Source organism: Sciurus carolinensis, chromosome 17 (genome assembly GCF_902686445.1).
Source record: "Sciurus carolinensis chromosome 17, mSciCar1.2, whole genome shotgun sequence".
NCBI lineage: Eukaryota > Metazoa > Chordata > Mammalia > Rodentia > Sciuridae > Sciurus > Sciurus carolinensis.
Window position 1 is genome coordinate 9,033,313 of NC_062229.1, and position 18,384 is coordinate 9,051,696.

The following is an 18,384-nucleotide window of genomic DNA, read 5'->3' on the forward strand; positions in this document are numbered from 1 at the left end:
TATTTTGCCAATATTTTCTCCCTTCTTGTGATATCTTTCCCCTTTTCTCAATTATACAGTTTATTACTATTGATTGCAATCAGCATGATGTACAATAGATCTCTTAAAGTTACTAATCCTTTGTGCCTTTTAACCAGCAGCTCCCTACCCTCTACCTCACAGCCTTTAATAGTCACTGTTGCCTCTGTTTCTCTGAGTTCTACATTTTTAGATCCACGTATGAGTCAATTCAGGCAGTGTTTGTCCTCCTATGCCTGTCTCATTTCCCTTGTCAAAATGTCGTACAGGTTCATCCATATGATAGCAAATATCAGGATTATCTTATATTTAATGACTGTATGGTGTTCCATTGTGTATATACACCACTGTTCTTTATTCCTCTATTCTTCAGCTTTCTGCTAAAAGCTTTATTAGTTTAACCATTATATTTGTATTTCAGCTGCAGTGTTTGGTTGGCAGATGGATGGCATTGAGCTGATGGAAATTCTAATGACAGTCTCTAAATTTGCTTCCATTGGGCCATTGGGCACCAGTGCATAGCATTAGAGAGACTGGTCCAGAATTTTCCGTCATCCAGAACAATTTTGAATTAATCAATTCTGGGAACACCTCTTACTGCAATTCAGTTTATTTTGAGCACTTTATTTCTGTGATCCATTTAGGGGAAACAACTTTGGCATACCAGAGTCAGTCTAGGAAGGAGAACCTCAGGTTCTTAGCAGATCTCTTACACAGCAAAACCACTCAGAGGGAAAAGGTTGGAGTTATCCTTCTTAAGAAGTTCAGAACAAGATTAAGGACAGAAAGTGAGCTTTTTGACAACTATATGCACCAAGATGCCCATGAATTCTTAAATTACCTGCCCCATTCAATTATTGATATTTCACAAGAAGACAAAGAAGGAAAAACAAAATGTTACTTACTAATGGTTATATTGATAGTGAAAACAATAATAGCATACCAGCCCCAATGTGGGCTCATGAGATTTTTCAAAGTACATTAACAAATGAAAACTGCTATCTTAATTTTGAAATTGTAAGTAGAAAAGATGACTTTTTAGACATTTCCATTGATGTGGAGCAAAACACATCAATCACTCACTGTTTAAGGGACTTTAGCAACACAGACACTGGGCAGTGAACATAAATATTACTATGAAGAGCTGTCACAGCAAGCAGGAAGCACACAAAGGGGTTGAACTTTAAACATTCCCCACTGTTCTAGCTCTACACCTGAACAGGTTTAAGTATGTAGATAATCTTCATGGAAACAGACTTTCTTGCCGAGTGTTTTCCCTTTAGAACTTCCTTTGTTTGATACTTCAAGTGATGCAGATAATCCTGACAGAGTGAACCACTTTGTTGCTATAGAGCTTCACTGTGGAATGACCCCAGCTGAGGTCATTACATCACAAGAGTTAAGAGTAAAGACTTTTGGTGGTTGTTTGATGGTGATGCTGTAGAAGCACACAGATGCACAAGCTGTTGAAAAATTCCACTGGTTAATCTCATATATCTCGAAGAACTCAAAGATAACTCAAACATACTTTCTGTCTAATTTCTTGACTGGTAATTTTGGGAAGAATCAAGCACTCACTTTTCAAGAAAAGAGAAACACAAAGTTCAGGGGAGGCAGCATAATCTGCACACAGTAAAGTAAAGATGGATTAACAAACTCTATCATGGTAGTTGATTTATTTGCTCAGGTATTATGCTGTTTTTACAGTTCCCATATAAAAAGGAAATGAAGCTGGCACAGTGGCTCACACCTGTAATCCCAGCGACTCAGGAGGATGAGGCAGAAGGATCTCGAGTTCAAAGCCAGGCTGAGCAAAAGTGAGGCGCTAAGCAACTCAGTGGGACCCTGTCTCAAAATAAAATACAAAATAGGACTGGGGATGTGGCTCAGTGGTCGAATGACCCTGAGTGAAATCCCTGGTACCAAAAAAAAAAACAAAGAAAAAAAAAGGAAACTAGAGAGACCAGCTCCTTTTGTAAATAGTCTTCCAGTTATTGACATACATTTTTCTCTTTATTAATTGAAGCAATAATGATTTGAAATCCTCAGGGTGCAGTGGAAAGAATTGGAATCTTTGGCAGGTTGAACTGATGACGTGGAAATGAGACTGAACACAACCACACATGCCCAGGTTTGGTGGGTAGGGAAGCACAGTCAGTGGTCTTTTCAAGCGTAAACCACAAATACTTTTGGGCCCAACACTTGAAGTTGCCTTCCTGTTGTGCAAAATTAACATAATAGAATTTAGTGTCAGGAAGACAAATATGTCTTGCTTCTCTGAAGAACTTTACAGTAACATGTACTATATGTATGTAGGCAATGGTTGGTTGAAAATGGACTTTTTCCCCCAAGGGGAAGGATTGGCTTTTTAATTATAATTTTTCCCTATTTATTTTACATAAACTAGTAGAGACTAAATATTGTATGAAGTCCCCATAATTCTGTCAGTAGAATTAAACATATTATTACTAATTTTGTCTGGCCAAGTTGTACTTTTTATTTGTATCTATTTTCAAGGTGAATTTAAAATTCTATCCAAAATCAAAAAGATTGAGAAAAATTGCAATGAGAAGAGATAAATATTATTTTCAGGAGGAACTGATATCTCCTGCTTAATATTTGTGCTTTTGCCATAGTTGATAAGTCACCTGTTTGACTCAGGTTTAATTTCAATAGAATAAAAAACTAAAAAAATACCCTATAGTTCTTGAAATGATTAAAGTAATTCTGATGCAGTGGTGCTAGACTAGTCTTTAGAATTCTTTTTTTTTAACAATAAATAATTTATTAAAACACTGTGTGATTAAGTTTTTAATCCAATGCTACAATGGTAAACAGTTTCCCCCTCATTAGTATTTTGCCTAAAACATAACAATAACAACATAATCTGACCTGAACTAGAAAATATCTCTGTCCTTTAAACTCAATGATTTAACTGTGAGTAAGTATGGATTTTGGTTTTCTTGATGAGTCAAAAATGAGAATAATTTCAAAGGCAATCAGAATTCCATATGCCAAAAAAAAAAAGAAAAGAAAAAAAATTCCATATGCCTGAAAGTTAGATTTTATTTACCCTGTTCACTGGTCCAAAATCAAAATTATTATTTCAAATAAAGATGCCATGAATTGTCCCTGCTTCCCATAAAAAAATCAGCAACAAATTGAGGATAAGAGTCGGGTTTTAAACTACGCTTTATTTGTTACTATAACATTCTCTCTCTTTTTAACTGATCAACCAGAAGCATGCAAAAAGTCCTCCTGTGATTGGAACTGTTTCCAAAGTTCCTTGTATGTAGACAGGTAAATCATAAATTTCATTCCACCTGGAATTCTCTCCTTTTTAGCACTTTTAAGCAGCGTGTGTGACACATACCACAGAGGTAGGAAAGACCATCTTTAATAAATCATCTTCTTAATTGTAGAGAATTTTGAAAATCAAAACTGTTGAAGTGCTAAACCGTGCCTTTGATGAGTCCCAAAGAACCACAGGTTCGGCGACTCCGATCTGGAGAATCGGTTCCCTGAGTGTTCTGGCCTCCGCTGGGCACTGGACAGCACGATCTGCCCATGACTCTGATCTGGAGAATAGGTTCCTGAGTGTTCTAGCCTCCGCTGGGCACTGGACAGCACGATCTGCCCACGACTCTGATCTGGAGAATAGGTTCCTGAGTGTTCTAGCCTCCGCTGGGCACCGGACAGCACGATCTACCCAAGACTCCGATCTGAAGAATCAGTTCCCTGGGTGTTCTGGCCTCCACTGGGCACCGGACAGCACCGAGAAAGCCACCTACCACTCCTGCCTGCCAATTCTCTGGACCACCCAGCCCTGTCGGCAGAGGGTGCAGCGACTGCTCCGCTTCACCCACAGGGACATGCAGCCGTAGAGGAAGGAACGATCGCACTCCCCAGACCTCAGCACAACCCTCTAGTTGCTTTCAGCTTGACGTCTAAGTCCGGCATCCATCACCCGGACCCTGCGGCGGGCGCACGTGCTGCTCTCCACCGCCCAGTTCCACCTGGCCACCGCGTTCCACTCCTGTCGCCCCGACTTGCAGCCTGCGCTCCTGCGTGGGACCAGGAGGCGCAGGGTTCCTCGCCCTCTTGCCTTTGGCCGCGGTGGAGCCCGAGAATTCTTAGTCTGATGTTTCAAGCTGAGTCATGCTTGGAAAAAATCATGTCATCACAGTTAGATCATGTTCATATTTTACCTCAGAAAGAATATATTTGTCACGATTCTAGCAGCCCGTGTAACAGCTGGGAATCTTTTCATGACTATATTTAGATGAAGTAGACCACTAATCCAAAACACAAGTTCTTTTTTTACCTTCTAACCATACAGATCTGATTGGAAATTAAAATTTAGGTTTATGAATTTATTCCATTAGGGCTTTTAAGAAGTTATATATGTAGCATAAAATGCATGTAAACTATTGCAGTTGACATTCTCCATGCATCAGTAAGTTTTCTGATAGCCAAATGTAACGTACACAAAATAATCGAAAATTATATTTGAAAAAATGGCAATCAATCCTTGGATGTTCTTTATCAAACTTTTCGGGAAGTAATTTTTTAAAGTTCTTCACTTTTCTAAATTTATTTAGTAAACCTTTTACCTATTATTCTACTGAGAATAAAATCAGAGAAAAATTCCAATTCATGATAGTCAAAAAAAAATACTTTAGAATTAAACTAACAAAGGGGGTGAAAGATCTCTACCCTGAAAATTATAGAGCACTGAAGGAAGAAATTGAAGAAACCCCAGAAGATGGAAAGACTTCCCATGTTCATGGACAGGCAGAATTAATATTGTCAGAATGACCACATTACCAAAAATGATCTACAAATTCAATGCAATCCCCCTCAAAATATCAATGGCATTATTTACAGAACTAGAAAAAAATAGTCCTAAAATTCATGTGGAATCACAAAAGATCCTGAATGGCCAAAGCAATCCTCAGGGGGAAAAAAGCAAATCTGGAGGCATTACAATGCCTGGCTTCAAATTATACTACAGAGCTGTAGAAACAAAAACTGCAAGGTACTGGCATAAAAACAGACACATAGACCAGTCATATAGAATAGAAGACACAGAGACCAACCCACACATCTACAGTCATCTGATCCTTGACAAAGTTACAAAAAATACACACTGGAGAAAAGACAGCTTTTATAATAAATGGTGCTAGGACAGCATATGTAGAAAAATGAAATTAGATCCCTATATATCTCTCTGCACAAAAGTTAATTCAGAGCAGTTCAAAAATCTAGGCTTTAGAACAGAAACTTTGTAATTGCCAGAAGAAAACATAGGGTGAACATTCCAACATATTTGCAGAGGAAATGTCTTCCTCAATAGACTCTCAAAGCCCAGGAAATAAAACCAAGAGTTAATAAGTCATATGGCATCAAATTAAAAAGCTTCTGCACAAAAAAGGAAACGAGCATGAAGAAGGAGCCTAAATAGGAGAATATCTTTTCCAGCTATTCTCCTAGAGTATATAAAGAACTCAAAAACTTAACACCAAAAGAAAAGAAAACAAAAACAAAATGAATAACCCAATCAAGTAATGGACAAATGAACTGAAAAGACACTTCTCAATGAAGAAATATAAATGGTCAAGAAACATGAAAAAATATTCAATGTCTTTGGTAATCAGAGAAATATAAATCAAAACTACACAGATTTCATCTCACGCAAGTTAGAATGGCAATCACTGAGAATACAAATAATGATAAATGCTGATAAGGATGTGGGGGAAAGCAAGATATGTCTTGTTGATGGGATTGTAAATTAGTACAATCACTATGGAAATCAATATGGAGTTTCTTCAAAACACTAGGGATGGAACCACTTTATGACCCAGCTGTACTGCTCCTTAGTATTTATCCAAAAGGATTAGTCAGCAATCTACACAGTACATGCATACCCATGTTTATAGCAGAACAATTCACAATAGCCAAAATTATGGAACCAGCCTGAGTATCCATCTACATATGAATGGATAAATAAAATGTGATCCTTACACACAATAGAGTTTTATTCAGTCATAAAGAAAAATCAAATGTAATTTGCAGGAAAATAGGTGGAACTATACATTATATTAAGTAACATAAGTCAAACTCAGAGTGTTCAGGGTCATATGCTTCCTCTGATATGTAAAAACTAGGGAGAAGAGAAGGGAAAAGGGTAGGGGATTTTATGAAAAGAGAAGGGAGACTAGTTGAGTAGAGATAGGGGATAATAGTGAAGGAGGAGAGGAGGGATTAGTCCCTTGTAAAAATTCACCTTTCCTTAGTGGATACTTTATGACTTTTAAATCAAACTAATGAAAAAGGTTTTTCCAGCAGGAAATGAATCCATCTCCCTCCCTGCCTTACCTTTACAGATGCAAAATAGACTGAAATTTTCTACTCTGTTTTCTCCTTTGTACCCAGAGAGAGCTAAATGGTTTGGAGAATGGAAAGAAAATAGAACAATTTATTTAATGAGATGCTCTGATAGTTCAAACATTGAAACATGAGAAAAATTAATAATACTCTTGTGGTCACCAGCTGTAGTTCTCTGTCTCAGCCTCTGTGAAAACCCAGTGGGCTTCCTGGGGAAAGATGGTAGAGAAGAGAGAGCTTTCATGACAACCACTGGAGGGAGTCACCCTGTCCCAGTGAGGCTGGTGGAGTAAGAAGGAAAAAGGGAAAAAAGTGGGTACTGGGCTTTACCTCACAAATAAGAATGTTCCACATTACTTCAGTCTGTGAAGATGAAGTTCCTATATTTTGAAGGCACTTTAGTTGTCATTGAGATTTGTCTCTTCTAGCTATTTTTTCTTTTTCTGTTTCTCACTTTTTGGAATCTAGAGCCTCTCTTCTGAAAGTGTTACTTTCTAGAGAGTCTGCAACTCTTCTCTCTTTCCTATAATTGTAGGCCCCTGTTCAATTTCCTGCATCCATTTTATTTGCTTAGTACTCACTGAGGATCTGTTGTTTTGTTCCAAGGCTGATTATAATTTTCTGTCATAGACCCTAGTGATATTTACTCGCAGATTTTGCTTACCATAACAGTTATTGGTTCTATATTGGGATGGTTATCATTTCACCTAAAGGTCCACACAATATCTGCCATTAGCATAATTATTTCTGACCTTCAGCATTCATGCCAATTTCCTTTCTTTATGTTATTGATTCCTTCAAATCTTAGGAAGATATTGGAGTCAGAAGTTGGAGCAGATCCAGAGGAGATCCATGATGTTCAAAAATTTAACTCAAAGTCTATCATATTTTAACTCAAATACTATCATTTATTTATTTACTTTTTTCTTTAATTTCTTCATTTACTGATAGGCTGCAACACACAGTAATGACATATTTTTTCTCAAATGCAACTTGTACATTGTGCTTAGGAGTTATGATTTAACTTCATTGACTTAATTTTATGATGAATTATGTAAGCAAACGTGATCTTAAGCTCTCTTTCATTTCTCAAATTGGTATTGTTAATCTTTTAAAATTAACATAAATGCATGTTACTTAACTCTCTATTGAATTCTCTGCCTATTTCCAGGTATATGATAAGTTGGAAGATTTCTCTTTTGTGCTCTATTAGACATTTTGGTTTTCTTCTTTATTATACTTCCAGCAATTGTATTTGTTCTGTACCTACAGTATGACAGTCATCTAAATTCCTTGAAAGACAAATGATGAGACAAAACTGTCTCAACTTCAGACCCACAGATGACTTTAATGTGCTCATATCCAGGTGGTTCACATGTATTTTCCTCTCCTGAGAGTTCACCCAGCAGGCATTCTCTGAGAGAAGGAGCCATAGGGAGCCTGACTAATTATAAGTGCTGTACAGCAGACAAACCAAATTGTTTTTGTAATGATCAGAATTCTGTCCATGGTTTAAGAGGACATTGACAATTGGTAACCATGCAAGACAGTTATTGAGAAGTTAGAAACAGAAGTTCATCTCTATGAAATGCCCACTGCCTGTCAAGGAACCACAGGAGAACAATTAACATCCTTTCATTTACTTTCACTCCTCAGTCCTACGATATAGTGTATGCTTATGGTGTCTGCTGTAGAGGTGAGGTCCTTGTAATGAAGAGAGTTTAAATAACTTTCTCAAGACCACAGAGACAATGTGTTGGTGGAGTAAAACTCTATTCCAGGAAGTCTGACTCAAGAATTCTATTTAAAAATCATATCTCTGCACTCCACATTGGGAGATTTATATATCCAAAATACCATAAAGGAATTTAAAAGAACTTTAACTATGGTGATGATGTCATCTACTGAGACTCCTACTGAATACCAAGGCATTTTTAAACTTCACAACAAAGGTGTTTGCAATTACTTCATATATATAAAGAGGAAAATGAGGCACTGAGAGAAAATGTCATATCACTATGAAGTGTCAAGTCACAGAAAACAAGATTATTTGAATTAAGAAATCCCGTTTAATCACTACTGTAAAGCAGTTGCATAAGGGATCATGGACATGGCCAAGCAAGAAAAGTGAAAGGTCTTCAACTCTTATGGATGGGTCATATCAAAGAAAAAGTAACTCATGTTCACAGATTTATGAAGGGGAATTAAAACTAGTGAACCAGTGATAAAAGAGTGGTTTATGTTAGTTTGTTGTGTTTTATAAATTACAATTATTAATGCACATTGATTGTATGAATTAATGGGTTTGACTGTGACATTTCCACTTGTGTCTACCATGTTTTGGTCATGTCCACCTTCCCTGCTGTCCTCTATTTCCCTTCCCTCTGTCCCCACTCCCCACTTCCCCTTCCATTTCAATAATAGTCCTTCTTCCACTTACAGATCATCTTTTTGTTGTTGTTTTCACATGAGAAAAATATATGATACTTTTCTTTCTGCATGTGAGTTCTTTCATTTAACATCCAGTTCTATCTATTTTCCTAAAAGTGACATGACTTAATTATTATTTATGGCTGAATAACACTCCACCATGTATATACAGACCATTTTGAAATTTCCATTATTTTATTGACAGGCACCTGGAGAGATTTCTTAACTTTCCTTTTGAGTGTAGTACTACAATTATAAACACAGGCATGCAAATCTCTCTTTTTTATACTGAGTTCATTTTCTTTGAGCATATACTCAGGAATGGTATGTCTGGATCATATAGTAGTTACTTATTTTGTTTTTCAAGGAGCTTCATACGGTTTTCCATAGTGTTTACACTAATTTACAGTCCCACCAGCAGCATTTGATGGTTGATTTTCTGTCATATCCCTACCACCATTGGTTATTGTTTCATTTTGTTGATAATAACCATTCTGACAGGAGTGAGCTAGATTCTTAATGCAGCTTTGATTTTAATTTCCCTGAGGGTAAAAGATATTAATTCTTTTTTTATATATTTATTGGCCCTTTATAATTCCCTTGTCAAAATGTCTCTGTTCAGTTCTTTTGCCCACTTACTGATTAGATTACTTGATTTTTTACTTTTAAATTGTTTAAGTTCTTTATATATTCTGGATATTAATCCTCTGTTCAGTGAACACCTGGCTAACATTTTCTCCCATTATGCAGGCTGTCTCTTTACTATTTTATTTTCTCTAATGTACAGAAGATTTTTAGTTGGATATAATCCCATTTGTCAATATTTGCTTTTATTTCCAAAGATATTGGAGTCCTACTTGGGAAGGGGTTTTCTGTGTCAATATTTCCAAGTGTTTCTCCTATTTTCCTCTAGTAGTTTCAATACTTCTGGTCTTACATTAAGGTCTATGATCCACACGAAGTTGTTCTTTTACAGGGTGACAGGAATCTCAATTAAATTTTCTATATTTGGATAGCCACTCTTGATTTCTGATAATTTAAATGAAGTCTGAGTGGTTATATACTTTAAAAGAAAAATTAGCTACTGCTAGACTGAGAAAGTCACACTGGAATCAACACAGCATATATTGTAGGACATCCAGCCAAGGGTGGTGTTGTAAAGTAATAACAAAGTGAGGCTCCAGCTGACTGCTCTTTGAACCTTGCTTTTACCTCCTTCCCCAGAAGATAACACTGGATACATTCAAGCAGAGAACCATACTGGCGTATCACAATTCCTCCTCCTGAGCCTCTCAGATGATCCAGAGCTACAGCCCCTTCTCTTTGCTCTTTTTCTGTTCATGTACTGGTCATAGTCCTTGGAACCTACTCATTATCCTGGCCACCAGCACTGACTCCCACCTTCACACACCCATGTACTTCTTCTTCTCCAACATGTCCTTCTTTGACATCTGCTTCATCTCCACCACAGTCCCAAAGATGCTGGTGAACATCCAAGGAGAAAGCAAATATATCTGCTACACAGAATGCCTCATTCAAGTGTATTTTTTAAATACTTTTTCTGGAATGAATGGAAAATTTTCTACTGACAGTGATGGCCTTTGATCATTTTGAGGCCATCTGTCACCCTCTGAACTACAGAGTCAACATGAACCCCTGGTTCTGTGGACTGCTAGTTTTTCTGTCTTGGATCATCCTGTTCTGGATTTCTCTGAATCATATTCTCCTAACTGACTGACCTCCATAGGCACCAAAATCTCACATTTCTTCTGTGAAGTGGCTCAGCTTCTCAAGGTAGCCAGCTCTGACACCTTCATCAATATCATCTTTTTGTATGTGTCAACTGCCCTGCTGGGCATGTTTCCTATGACTGGGATCCTCTTCTCTTACTCTCAGATTGTCTCCTCCTTAATGAACATGTCCTCCATTGATAGCAAGTATAAAGCATTTTCCACCTGTGGGTCTCACCTCTGTGTGGTCTCCTTGTTCTATGGAACAGCACTTGGGTTTTACCTCAGTTCTGCTGTGGCCCATTCTCCACAGGGAAGTACAGTGGCCTCAGTGATGTACACCATGGTCACCCCCATGCTGAACCCCTTCATCTACAGTCTGAGGAATAAGGATGTGAAGGGGGCCCTGGGGAGACTCCTCAGCAGTGCAGCCTCTTGACTGTGATGGATCAATGATCTCAGAGGCAAGAAGACATTGTCCCCGCTAAGGCCAGTGTTGTGAATTTCAGTGTCTTTTCCCCCCTAAAATAACATATTAAGTGATGACATAGTTTCCTCAAAAAATATTACTTGGAAGTTAATGTTTTTCACATTAATATGAATGTATTCCTGATTTCTCTAGAGACAGAAAAATGAAAATTATTAGATCAAAGAGCTCCTTGTGTCAGGACTTTTTCTCCTTTACCTGTATGACCATATTCATCCTGGAAAGACTTCTTTGAGATGTGTTATCCCATTTACATAAATCTGAATGTACGAGACTGAGACTGGGATAGAGTATAATTGTAAACTGAAGCTCCTACTTTGAATATCCTACCTTTTGCAACGATGACTGAATATTGCTCATGGAACCCTGAATCTAATTTTAGAGTGGGGATGTTCACTTGATTCATGGTGATATAATGCCCAGGATAACTCTGAGATATTGCTGCATTCTTCTGATCCTTGTTCTTTGCTTCTGTCTACCTTTCCTTTCCTTTTCCTCTATTTCATCACTCATTCCCTCCTTCTTCACTTTCCTCCTTCCCCTTGGCTGTTTGATTGGTTAATGTCAACTCTCTGCCTTTCAATTGCTGAGTAATGTTTCATATTATGTATATACCATGAGTTGTCTGTCAGTTCATTAGTGGGGACATTTGGATAATCTCCATCTTACAACTATCATGACTTCCACATCCTGCGTATGCGCACACCTTTATTGTTTAAGTACAGTCACGTGCTGCATTATCAGTGTTCTGGTAAATGTCAGACTGCACATATGGTCCCATATTACATTGCCTGGTGATGTCCTGGTCATGTTTCCTTATGAGAGAACCCTTTCAGAGTTTCGACACTGCCTGATGACGCACTCTCAGAACCTGTCTTCTTTAGGTATATCATCAGTTTTTTAGTAATACATATTGGAGTGGGACTTCTGGATCACACGGTAATTACATGGTTACTGTTTTTCCTTCTAGCTGGCATATTTTACATTTCAGAATGTGTGAAGTTTCTGGTTTTTTTATACCTTTGTCCACACTCATCATTTTTAATTTTATAAAAAGTACAGTATTCAATTGGCAGGGAAGCAGCATTGCATTTTGCTTTTGATTTGCATTTCCCTATGAGTAATTGAGCACTTTCGGGGGCTTGTTGCAGTTAATGTATCTTCTGTGGAGAAATACCGTGGGTTGGAACATTTAGCAGTTATATAGTTTGTACCTTTGTTTCTGATTTTGTAAACTTCAATTATATTGTCAGGACACTTTATCATTATCGGCTTTGTGTTTTGCAAATATTTTCCTCATTCTGTGTATCTGTCCCTTTTACTAAAGTACATGTTATTGTTATTGATTGTAATCATTGTGATATACAATGAACTCAAAAAATCATTACTCCTTTCTGAGTGAAATGTTGTGCCCTTTGACCAGTGTCTCCCAAGTCCTTCACTCACAGTCTCTGGTATCACCATTTTCTATTTCTACACGTTCTAGCTTTTTAGAGCGACATGTAAGTGTGCTCATGCAGTGTTTCTTTCTACACCTGCTTCATTTCACTAAACATGATTGATTATACAAGTTCATCCAAGTTGTAGCAAATGCCAGGCTTATCTTTCCTTTATGCCTGACTAGCATTCAATTGTTTATGTGCACCCCGTTTTTAAATCTATACATAGAATAGTATAAACTTGTGTTGAAACCATACTTTGACTGCTGAGAATAATGCTGCCATGATAAAGCCGCAGTTGGTAGTTGTGTTTTAAAATTTTTTGAGTAATTTCCATAATGTTTTCTATTATGTTGCTATAAAACACATCCAAGTGTGCATTTTTTCCATATCCTTGACGATATTTGTCACCATCTGTGTTTTTGACAGTAACGTCTCTAACAGATGTGAGTTGACCTTTCATTTTGGGTATACTTTGCATTATCCTGTATGCTATGATGTTGACTTTTTTTTTTCATGTACTTGTTGGACATTTTAATTCCTTTGAGGCCTGGTTGCTCAGATCCTTGCTTATTTATTATTGAGTCTTGTATCCTCACTATTGGGTTATTTGAATGCCAACTATTTTAGACATTGACCTTCTATCCAATGTATGTTTTCCAAATATAGCCTTCCATTCTGTTGCTTAGGATATACTTGAAGGAACTGTCTCCATGAATATGCTTGGAATAAATACATAGAGAATTTGAACAAATTTTATAGTTTCTGTAGGTTCTAAAGGTCTGTAGGCACCCTTCACTCTGTAGACTGCTTATTTTTCTTTGTGGAAGCTGATTTAGTTGAAGCAATCCCATTTTTCGATTTTTGTTTTTGCAGTCTTTACTTGTAGGTGGACAGCTATGGAATCATTGCCCAAACCAATATCACAGAGCTTTCTTCTGTTTCCTTTTACAGAAGTCTTAGAGTTTGCAGTCTTATATTTAAGTCTTCAATCCATTTTGAGTGGTTGGTCTGTGCATGGTGTGATGAGGGTCTAATTTCATTCTTCTGCATGTGGATATCCAGGTTTCCTAGCAACACTGACTGAACCTATCATTTTCCCACCATGTGTTCTTGATATTTGTGTCAAAAAGCAGTTGACCTTGAATTGGTTCATAAATCTGTGAATTTATCCTTGAGCACTCTGACCTGAATAATTTTTCTTTGTATTCATTTTCTGCCTCACCTATGCTCCATTTTCTGTATAATGTCTTTTCATGTATAAAAGATTTTATTTTTGATGAAAGCAACGTACCTGTTTTTTCTGTTACTTATGTATTTGGTGTCATTTCACAGACCCAATTTAATGAAGATGGTCTTCAGCTTTCTGTTAACAGTTTTATTATTTTAGCCAACATATTTGTACTATTAACAAATTTCTGAGTTCATTTTTGTGTATGCTCTGAGGCGAGAGTCCACCTTTCTTGCTTTGTGTGGGATTGTTCTTGGTAAATTCCCTAGATGTATCTGTGAATCATGCCCGTAGTAATATTCACTTGGATTTCAAATGTGTTAGTCTATTTTCTGTTTGTCTAAATGCCCAGCAGAGGAGAGGGAATTGGTCTTGTTGAGACAGTCAGAAAGGCTGAGCCACACTCACCATCTTTCAGTTCTCGGCTTAGTGCTTATTCTCAAGGAAGAACTTCCCTGTCCCACGCTTCATGTGTAATGACTACACTCCTATGGGATGCTACTTATGTTCCCTGGAATGCAGACTCTGAGATTAGGGTGTTCTTGTAGGAATTGTCTGAGTGTATGCTTTTGGAATAAATATCCATGGAGAGAATTCAAACAAGTGTTATATCTCAATAATTTTCTACGTAAGAAAATACCTTCAAAATAACTAAGTAAACTAGGTGAGGGGTTACAGTATTTGGTTGTGCCATAAAAATAGTAAAACATGATATGGGGAAAGGACATTTTATGTAACACACATCATCTCTACCCTAACCTTGCCAGGACAGCTCATATGGAGAGTGATTGTCTACTTTGGAGAGAAGAAAATAAACAGAGCTTTGCCTTGGACCTTGGCCTGTACATTAAATGCAGAATGGGGAAGACCTCTGTATCCCCTGACTATAGGCTGGTTAACCTGGACTGAATCACCATCATACCCTAACACTAAACACAAACCTGTTGCCACTGCAAAGCAGACTGGACCTACATTCTGCATCTCTACTAGCTGGCTACATTGACTTTGGGTTCCAGAAAACCTCAGTGATAGAGAAGCCTCAGCTACAAATGGTTTAGGTATTCTCTAGCACCATGCCACCTTCACTATGAGTCTTTGTGCAAGCCCCCATGTTGTGGCAGCCTCAAGAGCTGGGATCAAATTATTGGCAGTGCCAAAGAAATGCAAAAATCAAAAGAGACTGTCATGAAGCATTATATCACAAGCTGATATGCTAGCAGAAGTGAATAAATTCCTTCACACCCATAATGTACCAAGGTGGAACTGTGAAGACATGAGTCAATCAATAACTGATTTTAAATTACACCACAAATTCGTAGTGATTGAAACAGTGTTGTACTGGTGTAAAAACATATGCATAGAACATTGGCATGGACTAGAAGACCCAGAAACAAATTCATGCCCTTATAACTATCTGATTTTTAACAAAGTTCCCATGAACACAATGGAAGAATGTCTTCAAACAGTGGTGTGGAAAAACTGGGCATCCCCATGCAGAAGAAAGAACTTAGAGACTCTTCAGTGCAGAATGAGCTATAGACTTGTAATGCCAGCTGGAAGATCCCAGTTCAAAGCTAGCTTCAGCAACCTAGCAAGGCCCTAAGCAGCTTAGTGAGACCCTGTCTCAAAATAAAAAATAAAATGGGCTGGGGATGTGGTTCAGTGGTTGAGCAGCCCTGGGTTTAATCCCTAATACCAAAAACATAGATACCAAAAAAAAATGTGCTATAGACTTAGAACCTCTAAGGACCTCTAAAGCATTGACCACAAGGGCAAAAATACACAAAAGGAGAATGTCAAATTCAGAAGTTACTGAGTAGCAAATAAAGAATTCAGCAGAGTGAACAGAAAACCTGTGTGAGGAGAGGAATTGTTTTCAAACTATAGATCTGATAAAGGGGCTAATATCCAAAATATATAGAGCTTAAATTAAAAAATCCTGATTATATACTGGGCAAAATACCTAAATATTTCTCAAAAGAAGAAATACAAATGCATTTACCATGTAGGTCTCTAAAAAGTTGCTTAACGCCAGCAGTCATCAGAGAAATGCAACTCAACACGACTGTGAAATCAGTTTAAAACTGTCAGGATGGCCTTTATCCAAAGACAAATAGTGGTGGCTAATAAGGATGCAGACAGAAGGGAACACTTTACCAGGACTGGCAGAAATGCAAAATAGTACAACCAGCAAAGAAAACAATCTGAAGGTCCCTTAAACGTTACTCAAGAGTACTGCCGAATTATCCAGCTGTACCACCACAGGACGCATAAGTAAATAAAGGGAGCCATCTGCGCTGCCCTGATTTGCAGCACTCATCAAAATAGCCACTCCATGGAATCAGCCTATGTGTCTGCCAACAGAGGAGTACCTTGAAAAAACATGGCACGTGCACAACGAGTTACCACTTGGGTGTAAGAGGAAATAAATCCTGGCATTTACGAAATGAGTGAACCTGGAGACTGTTCTGTTAGTTCAAGTACACCATGCACAAAGAGATACATACCATGTGATAGCCCTCATTCTTGGAATTTTAAACACTGATCTCGTGGAAATGGAGAACAGAGCAGTGGCTGTCACAGTCTGGGGACGTTGGCAAGTGATTTGGGGAAATGCCGGTCAAAAGTTACACAATCCCATTTACAGGAGGAATATGCTCCAGAGATCTGTTCACAGCATGACTGCTAGGCTTAGTGACGTGCAGTGTTATAATAGAAAATGTTGAACCAGCATTAAGTATTCTCACAATAGGAACTCACGAGGGACTGCAGGTGTTACATTTTCAGATTTAGCCATGACATGAAATGAATTCTTCTGAACATCATATTGGGCACAATACATATATACCATTTTATGTCAATTTAAAGAAATATGCAAATGTGTTGAAAAACAGAAATAGTAGAGAAAATTAAAAAGAAAGGGCTTCTACAACATGGCGAATCTGAACTGCTATATATAAACTTCAGAGATTATGAAATGGAGGCACCTCACGGGAGCTCCTTGTAGAAGATGACCTTTCCTAGAGGACACCTTACTACTTTAAGTCAAAACAAAGCAAAAATATTTTTTCCTTGAATGAAATCAACCCATCTCCCCTTGCCACTGCCTCCACAGAAACAAAACTGACTGGAAGTTTTCCAGTCTGCCATCTCCCTTGTACCCCAAGGGAACTGAATGGTTTGGAGAGTGGAAAGACAATAGAGCAATTTATTTAATGAGGAGCTCTGAGAATCCAAACCTTGGGAGAGGAGAAAATTTAATAATGTTCCTGGTGTCTGTGATCTGTACTTCTCTAATATCTGCCTCCATGAAAACCTAAGTCAACTTCCTATGGACAGATTGTAGAGGAAAGAAGCTTCAGTAAGAATCACTGGGAAAGAGTAGGTGTGTCCTGGTAAGGCTGGCAGATGAAGGAAAATGGGAGACCATGTGGGTACTGGGCTTTGCCTCTGGAACAAAAATGCCGTAGCATAAGTTGACATTTCTTGGATGTGGTTTGAAAACAACTATTCCTTATTGGGTTAGGGACTGTGCTTGATTTCTTCATTTACTGCCAGCCTCAGCCCTGGCTGCCACCCACAGTAATGACTGTAGGAATTTCTCAAATTCATTTACATGTCGAGCTTATGTTTATAACTTCACATCATTGAACTAGTTTTGTGATAAACTTCACATCATTGAACTAGTTTTGTGACAAATTATATTGTTTTAAACTAGCTTCCATGCCCCAATTTGATATTAGTTTTAATCCTGTTTTATTCTTTTACAATAGATACGAATATATTGTTTTAAACATCATATTTGATTCTATGTCTATATTCGGGCATATGAGAAACTGGAAGATTCCCCTTTTGTTTTCCGCTAGACATTTTGATCTTGATATATAAGTCCATATTCTGCTTTGTGTTTGTTCAGCACCTACCATGTGACAATACTATTGAAGTCCCTGGATAAGTAATGAATCCGAATGTCATAACATGAGAGCCACAAGTGAACACCAACTGAGAGGATCATAAAGACCACAGAAGCTCCATGGTCGGCCTTGCCACACACTCTGTTCTTGCTGACCCTCCTGACCCTCATCCCGGGCTCTCCCTTACACCGGCTTCTCTAACCTCTCTAGTAGCAGTTCACATCTGATAGGTCCACTGAACATTCTGTTTTCTCAGCCTACAACAATATTTCTTCTTTCCTGTGTCCCCTGTTTAATAATAAGTCCTTCTTCCTCTCTCAGCTCAAATATTCCTATTTCGAGTAAACTCTGGAACCACTTTCACAGGGTAAATTGGTTTCTAGTGATTTTTTTCTTTTTTGCTGTTTTTAATATTCCTCTTGTAGGCCTTCCTTATAATGACCTTTTCTGTTGTGGAATATAAACACTTATTTTAAAATTTTAAATTTGCTTTTTGATTTTTCTAAAATGAAAGAATTCCTATAATTTTAGACTATTTTAGATCAAAACCATCAACTAAATATTTTGGCCAGTAAGTCTATTGATTTTAATATAATATATCATCTCTCAAGAACAGGGACACATGGGAATGCACCTCAGAACTGCCTTGTGTTGGGCTGTTATGGTGGTATGGTTTTTTCCCTCTTATCTACGTAGTCCCCATAGTCCCCGTTCTTTTTTAAATGACAACAATACAAGTCAGATTTAT

At 37.7% G+C, this 18,384-nt stretch overlaps 2 pseudogenes; one reads left to right on the forward strand and one right to left on the reverse strand.

Moving 5' to 3' along the window:
- The first annotated feature begins 477 nt into the window (after positions 1 to 477).
- On the forward strand, positions 478 to 1,654 carry LOC124967971 (ubiquitin carboxyl-terminal hydrolase 12-like; annotated as a pseudogene).
- Positions 1,655 to 3,805: 2,151 nt separating this feature from the next.
- Positions 3,806 to 10,910, reverse strand: LOC124967972 (RING-box protein 2-like; annotated as a pseudogene).
- Between the last annotated feature and the right edge of the window lie 7,474 nt (positions 10,911 to 18,384).